We start from the raw sequence: 16,194 nt of genomic DNA on the forward strand, positions 1-16,194 counted from the left end.
TGCCTTTCATGCCCTCTGCCAGTGACTGGCCTCAGAATCACCAGGGGAACCTTTCAAAGAGATCTATTATTAGTTCTATCTGGACTTACTGACCTAAAAGCTCCACGTATGGAGTTTGAATTTATGTTTATACATAAGTGATTTATGCTCAATCCCTGGTTTAAAACCATACCAATGCTATTGGTGACCATTTTCTCTTTTTATGTTCCAGTTTCCTTCTCCAATGTCATCGCTAGTGATTGTGTTTTTCCTTATGAAATGCTTTCCGCATTTTGTTATTGTCTTTAAAACTTTCACTGTTCTTCCTAAATATGCTCAGAAGCCACCTTTGTTCTGAGCCTTCCATGGTCCAACCAGGATGAAACCCTTTGGTTTACTTCTTCTAAACATCTCTAGCCCTTAAAGAGTATTTATAACATAACTCCTTGTATAGTGATATTCATTTATACATCCCACTGTGTGAGCTGTAATCTCTTTGGGTTCAGAGGTCATGTCTTATACAGGAAAAGTGATCAATAAACTTGGCTGAATGAATATAGCATTGTTGCAGCCTCTTTTTTTATGCTGCTATGCCAAATAGAAAAGGTAATGTAAGAATAGTCCTTGAGGTTATATTTTAAGTCATATTGTTAGAGGCAGTTGAAAATTCTCTTTTACAATGCCTCATATCTGAAACAGATATCCTTGCCAAATGATAACTTTTTTATTTTGTGTCTTCCATATTTTATTCCTAGTACTAATCTAGACACAGGAGATAATGCATAAAATAGAATCCTTAAAGGAGTTTATAGACTAACAAAGAAGACAGCAAGGTGATTAAGTATTAGAGATAGTCTGACTGGCTTATAAATAGGGTATAGTGGGGACAGGGATGGAGGGGTTGATTCATTTTAGGAGAAAATAGGTTTAGCAAAAGCTTCATGGATGACAGGACACTGAGCATGAGTTCATTTTAATGCTTTGTGTAGATTAAAATGTATATTATGGGCCAGGAGTTGTTCAAGGTGCTGAAAGACACAGATAAATAAAGTATAAGTTTCATAGATCACAGAGTAAAAAGTATTAAATTGGGGATCATATGGAGTAGGAGATGCTGAGGGAAAGGGAAAGACATTTCAAGCAGAAGGAGTACTGTTGAGCAAAGGGGTTATGGTATGAAACAGAGGGAAGTGTCTGCATCTTTAGGTAGTCACAAATAGCAACAGTCAGAACTGAAATATAGGGTGTTAGGCTGTCTGGCCATAGAAAAGGCTATAAAAGTAGCCGAAGGGCAAGCCGGAAAGGACTTTATAGTAGGGTTGGGACTTGGTCTCACAGGCAATGAATAGACAGTGAAGAGCTTTAACCATGAGAACATGATCATGATCAAGTAGGAGTTTTAGGAAAGTCACCTGATGGTTGTGAATAATCCAGGTTTAATAAATATGACATTAAAATATGAGATGACCACATATTCCAGTGTACCTTCTTAAAGAAAGGTGGGAATATTCTCTAGCAAACATCGTTAGCACCAAGCGGTAATAAATTAGTCATAAACAACACAGGCAAGAATTGCACAAAACCACAGAAAGCGTTCACGAAATGTCTAAGTAAAACCTTATGTGTGTAGTTGCATAGAACCCAAGGCATCAGGGCATTCCTTTTATAATGCTCTCACTAAATGTAATTCCTGTAATGATGTTGGTGTTTTATTAGGCAGCACGTACATTTGCCTAACACATTTGTACACACGACTGATGCTATGCATGGTGTTAGGACAACTGAATCTGGAATGAAGAAAGGCCTGACAGCCATGGTAAGTGGGCCTTCATCCTCCAACTTCAGTAGATTGTGTTGAGGAAACATGTCATTTGGGAAAGCCCTTACTCAAAAACCTTTTTATTTTTTATTTTAAAAGTACTTTTAAAAGATTTTATTTATTTATTTGATAGAGAAAGCGAGAGAGAAAAAGCACAAGTAGGAGGAGTGGCAGAGGGAGAGGGAGAAGCAGACTCCCCACTGAGCAGGGAGTCCAATGTGGGATTTGATCCCAAGATCCCAAGATAATGACCTGAGCTGAAAGTGGACATTAAACTGAGCCACCCAGGTGCCCCTCAAAATTTTTTTAAAATTAATGTTTTCTGAAGCAGAAAAAGTAGCCAGGCCAGGTGTATGATACTTAAAACACAGTCATTCTGGAAAACAGTATGGAGATTCCTCAAAAAGTTAAAAGTAGAGCTACTCTATGACCCAGTAATTGCACTACTAGGGATTTACCCCAAAGATACAAATGTAGCGATCCAAGGGGGCACCTGTACCCCAAAGTTCATAGCAGCAATGTCCACAACAGCTAAACTATGGAAAGAACCCAGATATCCATCGACAGATGAATGAATGAATAGGAGGAGGCATATATTATATAGTGGAATATTACTCAGCCATCAAAAATGAAACCATTTGCAACAATATGGATGGAATTAGAGGATATTATACTAATCAAAATAGAGAAAGACAAATATCATTCTTTCACTCATATGTGGAATTTAGGAAGCAAAACAGAGGGTCATAGGGGAAGGGAGGGAAAAATAAGACAAAATCAGAGAAGGAGACAAACCATAAGACACTCTTAGGTATAGGAAACAAACTGAGGGTTGTTGGAGGGGAGAAGGGTGGGGAGATGTGGTAACTGAACGTTGTACGGTAAGGAGGGCATGAGATGTAATAAGCACTGGGTATTATATACAACTGATGAATCACTGAACTCTACCTCTGAAACTAATAGTACACTAAATGTTAGTTAACTGAATTTAAATAAAAAAAATTTAAAAATGAATGGATTTGTCAATGTGCTTACCGCCACATCTAAGAATAATATACAAAACCAGACAATTCTGTGGATAGGTCAGTGGGGCACATAAATAGTCTGCCTTAGTTGCAAGCATCTATGCTTGAAACATCTGTGGGAGTCCTGTTTATTTTCTACTGTGATACCACACACCCCTAATTTTCTTCCTATTCCATCAATTGTTCCTTCTTAGCTTCCATCTCTGGTTTCTTCTACCTCCAAAGTTTGAGAGATCAAAGATTTGGCCCCAGAATCTCTCCTTTTTATACCTTTATTATTATTTTTAATATTTTATTTTATTTATTCATGAGAGACACACACACAGAGAGAGGCAGAGACACAGGCAGAGGGAGAAGCAGGCTGCATGCAGGGAGCCCGACCCGGGTCTCCAGGATCAGGCCCTGGGCTGAAGGCGGCCCCAAACCGCTGAGCCACCTGGGCTGCCCCTTTTTATACCTTTAAATCCCAAATCTGTTTTAAGCCATATTCTCTCTCCAGTATCATCTATCCATATTATTACTTGATGTCTTTGAGAGGGTGTCTAAGAGGAAACTAAGATTTCACATGGTCCTTAAGAGTATGGTTCACATCCCCAAGCTTCTCCTTGTCTCAATGAGCTATTGACCAGTTGTTAGGGATGAATCATACCTGATTCATTATTTCTTTTACCATATTCACTACTAAAACCTTGGCAAGTTCTTTCAATTCTTCAGCTAAAGTATATCCTGAACTTCTACATTTCTTTCCCACTTTATCACTTCCACCCCAGTTCAAGCCAGGATGAGTTTAATAGTGCTCAGAGTATTGTAATGCTCTCCTTCTAACTGGCTCCTTATGCCACTCTTTGTGTTTTTTAGATTATTGTTATTTTTATTCAAGTATAATGAACATACAGCACTATATTAGTTTCAGGTGTACAACATGGTGATTCCACAATTCTGTACATTACTCAGTGCTCATCATAATAAGTGTATTATTATTCCCCTTCACCTATTTCATCCATCCCTCCCACCCCGCCTCCTGTCTGGTAACTACCAGTTTGTTCTCTGTATTTAAGAGTCTGCTTTTTTTTGTCTCTTTTTTCCTTTGTTCATTGTTCTCAAATTCCACATATGAGTGAAATCATATGGAATTTTTTTCTCTGATGGACCTATTTCACGTAGTACAATACCTTCTAGATCCATCCATGTGTTTGCAAATGGCAAGATTTCATTCTTTTTTTTTACAGCTGAGTAATATTCCATTGTGTGTGTGTGTGTATACCACATCTTTTTTATCCTTCCTATGCCACTCTTAAATCCATCCCCCCTCCACATAAGTAATCTTCAATGAGGTGACTTGAATGCTCTTTTTAGAAAATAATTACCAAAAAAATCTCAACCTTGCTTGAAAACTTTCAAGGCTTTTTGTTGTACTCAGGTATAATAAAAACACAAATCATTTCAGCCCTTTGACTCCTGGCTAACCTCTTCTGGCACCAACCCACTTCCTTCTCTTCCCAATTCACTAATTGTTCCTCCTCAGCCTCCACATCTGGTCACTCCTTTCTGGTCACTCTGCACTTCTCTCCATTCCTCAAGGACATTTCTTTTGTGAAATTCTGGAGTCTTTGCTCCAGCTTCTTTAATGAAATGTTTTTTCATGATCTTTCATGACAACTTGCTTCTTAGAATAAATGTCAGCATATCAGAGCTAGGCCTTTCCTAACCACCTAATAATATATATTGGCCCTCCACCAACAGGATGTTTCTATTGTCTTCACAGCAATTGTTTGATATTTTCTTATCTGATTATTTATATTTTTTCTCCTTTTCTTCACTAGAAGAAACTACTTGTAGAGTAGGAGTTTTCATCTGTCTTATTTATCACAGTCCTCTGTCATCTACAACAAGGCGTAACACATAGTAAGTGCCTAGTAAACATAGTTGATTAAATATTGTTTAATAATCACTGCTGGATAGTGTTTGGCAGTAAACACACAAATTACCCACTTTGGGGAATTCTATGGAGTGATCTGTTGGCCTTTCCTAATTAAGGTTCCTGACTTGTAGACTCACAGACTTCAGGAGAAAACCATTAGAGGCTTCTCAGTAATGGCCTCTTTGCCCTCTTTGGTCAGGGTGCTGCAGAGATGAGCTTAACCTAAAGACTTCTCACCTATGCTCTCGCTAATGGAAGATGTGGAGTCTGATGTAAGAATTAAGGTGGGGACAATCAGCCATGAATCTTTTCAAAATGATGAGAGGATTGGGAGGTGGCTGACAAGGGAAGTGGGAAACATTTACTATATTACTTATGAAGCACTTGCCCTCTTCTGGGCTCCACATACTCTACACTGGGCCCAGAAAATGCAACATCTTCCCTTCCTACCCTCTGGATGCAAGATGGGCCACAGTTGGCAGCAAACACATGCACCATCCTGAACTACACTTTTTTGTAAGTTAAACAAAGTGTGTGGTTGTGATCAAAGAGGTATCACAAATAGAAATTAATGATGATGATGGTGATCAGTGGCACATCAAAAAGCTTGCCGGTAGCTAACAAAGGGAGAAGGATGGAAAATGATGTACTTGTTTTCTTTTGGTAAGGAGACTCACACAGACAGGAAGCTTCACTTCCTGTTGCTTGTCTGTCTCCTATCTTTGCCGCAGTCTTCCTCTTTAAGGCATACCACATACAGTTGGTGCTGCTCTCGAGAAGCCTCAGGCATCCCCTTTGTCACTTCTCCACCTACAGTATGATTAGTGGGAGTAAATATTCTCTACAATTAGAGCATATTGTTTTCTGAGCTAAATAGATATAACCAGCCCTCTTAGCATCAGGACTGCTCTTTCCTAGAAAAAGAAAACGAGGAGGTTTCATGCCAGTACTGGGTGCAATATTTGGTTTTCTGGCAGGGCTGGATAAGGAAACTTTATCCAAGAGGCATACACTATAAAATTTTCAGCATAAGGAAAATGAATGGTCGCAATATAGGAGGTTTTGGAGTTTCCATGGCTTCAGATACTAGAAAAACCTGCTGCCTCCACAGTTTCCACACCTTTCCCTCAGCACAATGTTGCACAATTGTGCTGAGGACACTTGTGGCCTCTAATGGCCAGATAATGGACCACAATAAAAGTTATGGGTCCCCAGATGGGTCGAAGCTCATAATGGTTGGCAGGATCCATTATTTCACCATTAGGATCCACAGAAAAGGGAGACAATTGTCAACTAAAAAGAAAAAAGGATATGTCATTGCACATGTTCCTCCTATTTGAGAAAAAAATTCTAATTCCCTGAAGGGTGGGTGGTGATTTTCCTATGTATATGAGTTTCTATATCCCCATCCTGCATGTATATTTAGAAAGCTTTCAGTGCATAAATGGATTGTTTGTCAACCTAAGATGATGGATGGTGATTACAGCTCTACACTGGATTTCAGAGTAATTATTACAATTTTTGTTTTAAGAGAAATAAAAGATCAACAATAAGAGAAAAGATAAAGAATAGACTTGGTTCCAGTTAAATGTCGGAATGGTTTTTCTCCTATCTCCCCAAATCAAGCATGTTCCACAACACATCATGCGATAGCTTTAACATCATTGTGTAATCTGGAGTCCTGCTTGCTTTAGAGAGAGCCAGGACCCTTTCAATTATGAGAGAGGTGAGTTATCATTCCAGTGTCTTGGTATTATTTCTTTAGAAATCAACAAATACATCTTTAGCCATTTCATTTAGCCTTGAAGGACCCTTGATATTTTAGTTGTGTCTTCTAGTGAACATAATGGTGGCATGGTATCAATATCCTTTTTAAAAGCTATATAGTGCACCAAATTATTTTCTCTCGTCCCTCTCACCTTTAGATGAAACCACGGCCAATGTACAGTAAACTATTATCTGCTGTGTGCGTTTGAATGACAGGAAGATGCAGGGGAGCTTGATGTCACTGGCCGCATTTTGTGGATCTTATTATCTATTAAAATCTTAAAGCTTCCCTCTTGAGAGATTGAGAGCATTACCTATTTGAAACTCCTGTATTAAAGGGAAGCACAATCTCACTCCCAAGGTAGCTCTGCATTTTGAGGCAGGTTCATATTTAACCTCAGTTAGCTGGTGAGAGATGTAAATGTTAATACAATTTGTTTGGAAATTTAAATATTCTATTTAAAATGATATGGGCAGCCTGGGTGGCTTAGCGGTTTGGCGCCACCTTCAGCCCAGGGCATGATCCTGGAGACCCGGGATCGAGTCCCACGTCAGGCTCCCTGCATGGAGCCTGCTTCTCCCTCTACTTGTGTCTCTGCCTCTCTCTCTCTCTCTCTCTCTCTCTGTCTCTTATGAATAAATAAATGAATTCTTTAAAAAAATAAATAAAATGATATTCCTCTAGCAAAAAAATGATGTGGCAAAAAACACTTTCAGTTCTTTTTAGTCAAGCCCACCTGAATCTCTCCCTTTGTGTCACATAAAAAAACGAATTTCAGTTCTTAAAGAACTGTAATCCAAGGCACTTATCTTTTTGTGAGTTCTTCATACTTTGTGGGCTTGGTGATGTTTAAATTAAATTTATTCTCTATATTTGTTTATTGATGATAAAAATACAATATTTCTTTTATATTAAGTTTTTAATGGATTTTTCATGATCTTATGTTCATGAGTCTTGGTTTCAGCTCTGTGATCCTCCTATTACTATTCTAGGTTAAAGGCCCATTACTTTTATATCTATAACAAAGAAGGCCACCCAGCTGTTCAGGAATTTGAATTGAATAAAATGTATGTAATAATAAAACAGTACTAACAGTTTTATTAAACAATTTTTTCCCCAGAGTCCAAGTCATTTTACAAAGATCAGCTTTTTCCATGGGTATTGTGTGAGGTTATCAGGGAATACTGAACAGTAGACTTCTGGCTTCTTGTGTGTTATAGAGCTGAAGATCTGCAGTCTTATTTGTTTAAGTTATTCTGAAAAAGCACCACATGCACCATTTATAGAGCAGTCCACCATTTTGTATTCATATTTAGATTTATCAAGTCAGAGGAGAATCATTCTCCTTTGAAGAAACTGGTTTGAGTTTATCTTAATGACTCTGGACCATGTATACTGTGAATTGTGGTAACTGATAATGCCTGTCACTTTCTCTCACCTGCCAGAAAGCTTGTAGCCATATTTGTGGGTGAATTCTAACTAGTGTATGCTGTTTTATCTTTCAATAGTGCTTTTAATTTTTTTTTTTTTTGAAAGAAGGCAGTGTTTTCATGATTTAGGGTTTAGGCCTATCTTGCAAAGTATTGTATCTTCAGTACCTAGCATGCACAGACTCAGAAGGAGAGAGAGAGGGAAAAGAAGAGAAACAGAGGGGAAGAGAAGAAGGAAAGGGAGGAAAGGAAAGAAGAGAGAAAACTAAGAACAAAATGAGAAAGTCTTTGTGTGTGGTCCATGCTCTAAAACAGCTATCCGTAATAGTAGGAGTAATAGTAGACACTGGCCATGTGTGGCTACTGAGCCTTTGAAAGGTGATTAGTCCAAATTGAGATGTAAGTGTAAATACAGAATGTATTTTGAAGGCTTAATGTGAAAAAATGTATGCAAATATCTCAATAATCTTTTATTGTTTATATGTTCAAATGATAATATTTTGAATATATTGGGTTAAATAAAAGATTTGATTGGGACGCGTGGGTGGCTCAGCAGTTGAACATCTGCCTTTGACTCAGGGCGTGATCCCAGAGTCCTGGGATTAAGTCCTGCATCGGGCTCCCTGTATGGAGCCTGCTTCTCCCTCTGCCTGTGTCTCTGCCTCTCTCTCTCTCTCTGTGTGTCTCTTGTGAATAAAGACATAAAATCTTTTAAAAAAAGATTTGATTAAAATTAATTTTATCTTTCTTTTTAGAAATGGCTATTGAACTTTTAAAATGATATGTGTGAGGGATCCCTGGGTGGCGCAGCGGTTTAGCGCCTGCCTTTGGCCCAGGGCGCGATCCTGGAGACTCGGGATCGAGTCCCACGTCGGGCTCCCAGTGCATGGAGCCTGCTTCTCCCTCTGCCTTTGTCTCTGCCTCTCTCTCTCTCTCTCTCTGTGTGACTATCATAAATAAAAAAAAAATGATATGTGTGACTTACATTTATGATTTAACATTCTATTTCACTTGGACAGAATATTCTGTAATGTCAGGGTAAGTTGGAGTTGCCTTAACAACTTTTCAGAGCAAATTTTTCTGTAAGTTCTCACTCTCTCTCTCTGTGTGTCAGCTATATGCAAAGCTGATTTGTGACAGAACTAAAGTTGGCAGAGTCCTTCACCTCCCAAGTTTTAGATTTTTTTAATCTTAATAATTACCTTCCATTGCGGTCCAGGCATTACAATATTACCTCTGAAGGATTTGGTCCTGTGGTGCTCATGCTTTAGGAAGAATTGCTTCTTTCTTAGTGCACATATACTTCCAGTTTTTTATACTTGAAAAAAATAAACATGTTGAATTGTCTGTCTGCCATGAATTGAGAGTAAAGTATATAAAACTATCCTCTTTCCTAGAGAATAAACAAGTCAAAGATATGGTCTTCCATCTTGTTTTTTTTCTGGATCTGAAAGCTAAGTTAGGATGCTACTGTAGAAATTTTCAGATGGATAAATTTGTGAAACTTAAAGAATATCCTGCACAAGAATGTTTTCTGCATTGGAATATACAGCAATTTGATTTGATTGCAAATTGAATATATTGCCCTTAACTTTGAGGCCATGACCATCATCATATCCTTCTGCAGTACTTAAACAAGTCAGTGAGCATGTTGGACTCAATAGCACACCTCCCTCCCTGTTTTAAATTATTTTATTTGTTTAATCATTTCTATATAAGTGAAGAATTTACAGGGACTATTTAAGAATGGATCATTGAGAAGGTCTCAAAATAATTTATTTCCACATTTCACTTTGAAGTCCCACCTTTTCTGTCCAAGCTCCTGGTAAATGACAGTGAAAGTAATTCCCTGCGGGAGAATGTGAAAAACCGAGGCCCCTCTGTCTCCTCACAAAGCCTGTTGCCAATTAAAGCAATTCCTTGGGGTTAAGGCCTTGTTTGCAGAGGGCCCAGGTAAACTGTTTCTATTAGAGAATGAAGATGCTGTCACTGGTCTTGGGAAATACAACAGCTACAGAACAGTACTTAGGCAAAAAAGCAAAAGGAAACTCTCTGTTTTAGAATAAGTTTCAAGGTACTACAAGATGTTTTGGTAGTAATATAACATTTAATGTTTTCATGAATAAAATATTGATTTGTAATACATTTTTTAAAAAATGTGAATATGATGACCAGTTTAAAATTCATGCAACTATTTTTCCTCTGGAGTGATCAGGGGCTTCTGATTAGGATGACAAAGAAGGGCTACGAGGTTTGTGCCATTCTACATTCTATAGTATAACTATTAGAAGCCATGATATCAGTAAAATTAGATTAAGGTTAAGGCAGGAATGTAAATTTTGTTAATAAGGTTTCTATATTTTAATTCAAAACCAAACGTCCTGCGGGCCTATTGATGGTAATCCCATTTAATCTTGCAAAAAAGCTTTCCTAGTATCAAGGGATCCAGATCAGTACTGCCATTTATTACCTGGAAAATGAGAAATGTTCTTAAATCTTCACTTCTAGGTAGTATAAACATAACTATAAAATTTTGATGACTTTTAAAAAAGCATTATATATTCATATGGTTATGTATAAATTCAAATGAGTATATATTATATACAATATGTGTGTCTGTGTATCTGTCATATATAAATGTCTAATGTATATATTACATATTTATACATTCTGCAACTCTGCTTAAAATGACTTTACTTGCATTTAAAACAGTTATGCTTAATTAACTCACCATCCCTCTGAACAAGATGCTAAACAGTTCTGGTTTTATCCTCTATGGCATTTTACTCATATATATACATGAATCTATATCTATATTATATCTCTATCTATCTATATCATGCCAAAAGGAACGCAGATACATTGTGTGTGTATATGTGTGTGTGTGTGTTTCCTTTCCACATGGTAAAAAGGAAAGGGCTTATGAGCCAGATAAATGTATGTGTATTCTATTTCCTTCCCTTCTCACTTAATCAAGGGACCCACATCTACTATTATCCTCTCCCCTTCATCATCATTAGTTCTATCATTCTATCAGCAGAAAACATATATACTACCTTATATATTAAAAATGCCCCAAACAAGATAAACAGATATGCCTTGCCTACTAAGTAAAAGTTTCATGATGTCAAGATATTTGTCTGTCTTGTTCAGTGCTGCATATCTAGCATTTAGAATATCGCTAATAGTGGTCTAGCATCTACTAGGTCTTCAGCAAATATTTGTGAAATGAATGAATGAATGAATGAATGAATAAACAAAGCCTGGATCATAATACAGGCTCAGTCAATGTTGGCTCTTATTATAATGAAACTGACATTTTTTTGAGCCTGATATTTGTTATAAATGCCAGAAGATTCAGAACAATCACACAACAAAGCCTGTCTAAAAACATTATATTTTTGAAGTCTGGAAGACGTGCATGTACACATTTCAGTGGTTATTTGGTTTAATGTGCTTGACATTTCTTTAAAATTTTATAGGGGAAAGTCTGCCATAAAATCTTAGAACTTTTTATCTCACTTATCACCCTATTATTGTTTCAACCTGGTATAAAGTAACACAAACTTAGACAAAGTTATCTACATGGAATATGCTACAGTTTTAAATACTAGAATTGGCTTATTTCAATTATCTTTTTGACTTTTGGAAGCAAATAACAAGAACTTTGATCAACTGGTAGAAGATAGAGGACATATTAATGTAGGTTCAGTAATTATAGCAAATGTCCCACTCTGATGGGACAAATATCCCCTCTTGATAGAGGAGGGGTTGTGCATGTGTAAGGGTAGGGGAAGTATCGGGAATGTCTGTAACTTCCTCTCAATTTTGGTATGATCCTAAAACAGTTCTAAAAAATAAAGTCTTTTTTTTTTAAACAAAAGAAAATACGGGGCATTTGAATAGTTCTAGTTTAGTATCTTCTAGTAGCGATTTAAAGCTTTCATGTATTTAGAACTTTCTCTAAAGAAGAGTATAAATGAATAATCTGAAAATTCCTTGATTTTGTCCTTTCAATGAAATTACCACATGTTTGGTAATATGTGAGAGATAATAACAGAGTGAATTAAATTTTAATAAAGGAACACACTATTGTTAAAAGCACTTGAAACGAATCCACCAAAACTGAAATGAATCACTGTAAAATACACGTTGATATGCCACTTCACTATCCATACAATTTCGATGTTCCCCCATTGCCTTGAGGATAAATGGCAAACTCCTTATCCTGGAAAATGTATCTTTCCTCACTCTGATCCCGACCAATCTACCAAGCCTTATTTCCTTCTATTTACAGACCCCATGTGACAGCAGAGTGATTAACAGTGTGGCCTCAGAAGTCAGGCAGAGATTCAGAAGGCTGGATGGAAACTTCTCCAAGTCTCGTCAACTGTGGAGCATTGCCACTGGCACTTGGAACATGAGCAGCAATGAGAGCACAATTAACTTTCTAGCACTTTCTGAAATCTGGGAACTGAAATGGCCAGAGTTAAGGAACCTTATGAAATAGCAAAAACTAAATAGTCAATGTAGAATTACACAATTACATATGTAGGTAGAAAATTCTTTCTTTCTGGTGTCTTACCTCTGCTACAGGAACTGATCAGTCCACCATGGATGGTATTGACCAGCATGAGCCAAGGTCCGTTTCATTTGAGACCCATCTGTCATTAGGTATACCCTGAATGTCCATTCAGGTCAGTCAGAGAACCTTGTTAAATTTGATACCAGATTTCTGCCCACTGTCTGCAGAATTCCTCAAACCTTCACTTCTAGATATCATTGGGTCCTCCAGTTTCTTCTATTTTGGCTTTAAATCTTAGATCTCATTTTTTAATCGAGTCTCTGGAATTTGAATTCCATTGTGAACTATTTCCATTATTTTTCACTTTTGTACTCCAGGACACTAGATTTATTATTTTCTTCCAACTCTAAACACCATAGATGTTGGCAAGGGAAATCTGATTCCTGTATCTTGCCCGCACATAGGAAAGCTATGGCTGTGTCCGCTCTCTCTCAGGTAGGCCCTGTTCTCAATCAGTCTGGGGCTATGGACTAGAATGTGTTTTGGAAACAGAGCAGCTGGTATCAGAGAGTCTAGACCAGCTGCCAGGAAGTTGAGCTTGAATTAAAAGGAGGACCAAAAGCAGTATGGTATGGGAAAACAAATCAGACTTAAGTTCTGTCTTGGCTTTGTTACTGACCAGCTACCCCTAAGATACTAAGCAAATCCTTTAACCATTCTGAGACTATCTCACCTGTAAGAGTTGGTCTGAGGAATAAATGAAATGATCTGGGGAAATTCCTGGAATGTCTGGAATGCCTAGATGCCGAGTTGGACTCTGAGTGTCTATCCACTCTTGTCCATCCTAAATGCCTGTGAGGAGTAGGTTGCAGAGAATACCGGCCAACCATACCACTCTGACTAGCCTCTGTGCTGTTTGTAGTTGTTTTGAGTGTGTTTAACAAATTGTGTGTTTTGGTTCTTATAGAATATTCAGTTGTTCTAAGCACATCTCACACTCAGTTGTTCTAAGCACATCTCACACATATCTAAGTTAAAAGATCACCTCAGCAGAATAGGAAAGAGAGATGCTTGAACAGGGCTGACACAAAACATGGATTAAATGTGAGGTAGACCTGGTTTCACCAATTACTACTTGTATGGCCTAGGGCATGCTTCATAACCTCTGAGTTTTCTCACCTATAAAGTGAAGAGTGGCAATGGCCAAGCCACTGGGTTGTAGAATGATTTTAACAAGAAAATGAATCCTTTCAAATAGTAAAAAATGGGGAACTATATTTCACAGATTTTCCATGTCAATGAGAATTAGTACACATGCTACATATGTGAACTACATGTGTAATTTTAACTTTTTTAGTAGCCACATTAAAAATATGTTAAAAAGTAACAAGTAAAGTTAATTTTAATAAAATAGTTCACTTAACCCAGTATATCCAAAATGTCATCATTTTGACATGTAAACAACATAAATATTATTGAGATATTATAAATTCCTTTTTTATGCTAAATCTTTAAAATTGATGTGTATTTTATTTCAAGTGTTCAATGCCACATGTGGTTAGTGGCTATCACATTGGACTCAAAGATCTTGGAGACACCTGGGTTTATAGTGCCTATCTTCTAATTAACCCACTTAGAACTTTTCTGTTGCTTTATTTCTGAGCTAGAATAATGATTAAAGTATATGCGTATGTTGCATATAACATTATGTATGTGAACCAGCATTGACAGTTTTAGTAGTGGGTCTCTTAGGGGGCTCTATGATTCCCTCAGAGTAGTTCATCTGTCAAAACCACTGTTCAGGTGTTTGTCCAAGGGCTGGATTTTGGATAAGACTCGTCTTTTTTTTTTTAAGATTTTATTTATTTATTCATAAGAGACACACTCACACACACACACAGAGAGAGAGAGAGAGAGAGAGAGAGCGAGAGGGGCAGAGACACAGGCAGAGGGAGAAGCAGGCTCCATGCAGGGAACCTGACCCCGGGCCAAAGGCGGTGCTAAACCACTGAGCCACCAGGGATGCCCGGATAAGACTCTTCTATCATCAGCAGACCACACTGAGTCTTTGTAGAGGAGGTGACAATAACCAATTTCATAGCACGGAATTTCTTTCTGAAGCACAGAACTCTTTTTCACAAATGTGTTCCTAATTCCTGTGAATAAACTATTTTCCAATGGCTATGATCAGTGACTAGTCAGGTCCAAAAAAGAAAGAAAATGTTTTATAGCTTCATCAAGTTCTTTACTGAGTCACCATCTTCTCAACTGCCCACATAAGAGAGGACTTTCGCCCAGAAAGTGAGTTAGTCCCATGAAAACTGCTAACCATATGAGGTGACCTCAACCAGAGACCTGAGCATATACTAGGCAGTAGCTCATGAATGGATGAATAAATGGAGCTAGATACATTATCCGGGAGAGTTTGGACCACCAGTTAAAATAATATGTAAAGATTTCATTACTTCAATGTTGCTTTATTTAAAACAAAATGTAATTCAAGGCTATTTCTATGCTGTTCTTTAAAAAAAGAAGGATAAACAAACTTAGTTAATTCAAAATGTATTGTTTTGGTTTCTTGAGTTTCAAATTAAGGAGATTTTAGTGCAAATGTCATACATTGCTCTTAGTCTCTGGCTTTCATAGTTCTAGGAAAGCTGATTCTCTGATTCCGATTTTCATTTGATCCACTGATCCTATCTGTACCATCCTCAGACAACTTGCACAACTCCCTAGCCTTTCTTCATTTTGTGAAAATTTAATATTTATAGACTGTAATTTTAGCCTCCATTATTTTCTTAACAGCCAGAAATGGCATTTAGCTCAATCATCCTTTGCTCAGAAGGAGGCTTAATGTAAATTCCTTATTTTTTCAGATACTTAGGCAATTCTTATATCTCCTGCCTGTCCTTGACTCAGAAGTCTGTGTTCATTCCCTAGGGCTACAAACATTTTAAATTTCTGTAGAAATTTGACTTTACTCTGGATGGCCCTATAGATAAAGAAGGCTAGATTTTCACTCTTTCAAAGACAAGACTTCCTTTACCTGGGCTCAGGTGGGGACCCCCAAATTGTTGCAAACATAATTTTTCTTCTTCCTCCTGACCTCATGTGGCTGACTTGGCCCTCATTGTTTCTATTAATAAAGCCATCTCTCGTCACTTACTTACATGCACACTGTCATAGCAACCCTGGTGTTAGTCCTATTAACCTACCACCCAAGGCAACTCCTCTTGCAGAAAAGATCTACAATGCCTGAGGGAAAGCATCTTGTGGCAAAAGCATCTGCAGTCCCAGCCCTCCAGTCATGGTGCTCCAAGCTGCTGCCTCCTTACCCTCAGTGATGGATCCATCCATCATTCCAAAGCACCTGATTGTAAATGTGAGCCCAACTAAAGGAGTAACAGTTCTGCCTATAAGTTTTTTCAACATGTGTGATGTGAAGGAGCATTAGTTTAGCAGTGACTCCTTGTGACAAAGTGTTTGTGTGTGTATGGGGGGGGGGCTCTCCAATTGCCAATTTTGCTAGTATCATTCCCAGCCCATACCGATGTTATAAGACTTTGTGGGCTTTTTATCTTTTTGTGATATCAGTGAAATAATGGCAATGTATTAAGTCTTGGAGTTACTTCCTAGGAATCTTGTTGAAATTAGGATTGCATTATAATTTGTGGCTAGGGACGCCTGGGTGGCTCAGTGGTTGAGCCTCTGCCTTTGGCTCAAGGCA

At 37.7% G+C, this 16,194-nt stretch overlaps 1 long non-coding RNA gene across 4 annotated transcripts in view; it reads left to right on the forward strand.

Annotated features, from left to right (window-relative positions):
- LOC144287871 (uncharacterized) overlaps positions 1–12,505 on the forward strand; it is a 97,299-nt gene extending 84,794 nt beyond the window's left edge. For all 4 annotated transcript variants that reach the window (XR_013355673.1, XR_013355674.1, XR_013355675.1 and 1 more), the window contains one exon: positions 12,240–12,505. This is a non-coding gene — a long non-coding RNA (uncharacterized LOC144287871). The remainder of the gene's footprint in view (positions 1–12,239) is intronic.
- Positions 12,506–16,194: the final 3,689 nt, after the last annotated feature.

Source organism: Canis aureus, chromosome 17 (assembly GCF_053574225.1).
Source record: "Canis aureus isolate CA01 chromosome 17, VMU_Caureus_v.1.0, whole genome shotgun sequence".
Lineage (NCBI taxonomy): Eukaryota > Metazoa > Chordata > Mammalia > Carnivora > Canidae > Canis > Canis aureus.